The sequence below is a fragment of the Sinocyclocheilus grahami genome, unplaced genomic scaffold (assembly GCF_001515645.1).
Source record: "Sinocyclocheilus grahami isolate Dianchi unplaced genomic scaffold, SAMN03320097.WGS_v1.1 scaffold16290.1, whole genome shotgun sequence".
NCBI classification, from domain to species: Eukaryota; Metazoa; Chordata; class Actinopteri; order Cypriniformes; family Cyprinidae; genus Sinocyclocheilus; species Sinocyclocheilus grahami.
This window is the reverse complement of record NW_015516080.1, coordinates 3,450-4,982: the sequence shown is the minus strand read 5'-3', so window position 1 is coordinate 4,982 and position 1,533 is coordinate 3,450.

Sequence of the window (1,533 nt, the reverse complement as noted above, 5' to 3'; positions counted from 1 at the left end):
ATATATATATATATATATATATAGGCTATACTGCAATTATTATTCTAAAAGGTGAAGAGATTTAGAATTCCTAATTACAGTTGTCCTCGCAACAAATGCATTACAAATGTTATTTTGTTCTTCTGTCAGTATCACATATTTTATATCTGCAGCTAGAAGATGTGTATTTAATTCTTACACCACAACCTAAACCAATAAAAATTATTAGATGAGCTCTCTGTATCAGAGCTAATGGAAAGAGACAACATATTATATTCCACAGAGTAATTACTCTGCATATCATGTCACAAGTTGTTTTTTTGCAATTAAAAGTTCTGTGAATCACAGCAAAGTTAGCAAAAGTTGTTTTGTTTTTCAAGCATGTTCCTATCATAAAACTGCAGGAAGAAATATGTACCGGTGGGCCGAACTGATCTGGACAATGAATATATGAAAACAAAATATCACAGAAGCTAAAGGACTTAATTAAACTGATAAAGTTTTTCTCATTCAGAAATGAGGCTCAATGGAAGAAAAACGTACCACAGCTTGGCTGTATCTGGTAAGATAAACAGAGAACTGGGTAAAATTTTTTAATGAATTAGCATGCAAATTAAATCTGTTCAGTTGGTCATGTCTGTATCATCCAGAATATTACACCTACAAATCACAAAAAAAATGCAATGCAATAACTGTGAATTATGGTTCTTTAATTTGTTTACACCGAGACAGAAAAAAAAGACTTCTGTTCTGGCAGAACTAAGTTTATTCAAACTTTAATTAATGGCTTGAAGTTAAAAAGCCACGAGTTGCAATTCTGAACTTGTGCCTAAACATTTAGCGCTCATTTGAAACATGTAGGTTTGAGTCTAGTATGCAACATGTCCTAATTGCTAATTTTCTTTCCTTTCTCAACTGCCCATCAAAAACAAAACAGCTAAAATAGCATCATGTTCCTTTTCTTTTTAAGTTGACATATTATAATAATTTCCCCTGATAAAAAGGAAATAAATGTTTTCTGCTAAACTACGTGCTTTTATATAAACAAATTGGAATGTAACTATAGGACGGAAGTTGAATTACAGATTTAGTTATCAAGAGAAGATTGCTGTGATGGCAGAGTTAATTAATAGTGTAGACATATAAAGTGTCTGGCAGCAATATGCTACGTGCAAAATTCAAAGGATCATCATATAATCAAGATAATCAATGAATGTACAGTCAAGTAAAGATATCCTCCCATCAATTTTCAGCCTTTTTTTCAGGATTACTGAACTAACTACATTATATGTGATGTCTCGTCAGTGACTTTTTTTTCCATACAGTAAGTATTTGCTAGAATTTGAGGGGATAATTTTATTATGAAACTAATTTATTTATTTATATGAGTAAAGTAAAATTATTTTGAGTTAAGTTTTCTAAGTCCAAGGCAACCAGCGTTCCGTAAAAACTGAAAAATGGCACTACTATCACCAAAAATGAAGAAAGAAAGAACGAAAGAAACGTACTACATTTCTCACACAGTAAAACTGTTTCTTTATCTATGAAAAAATT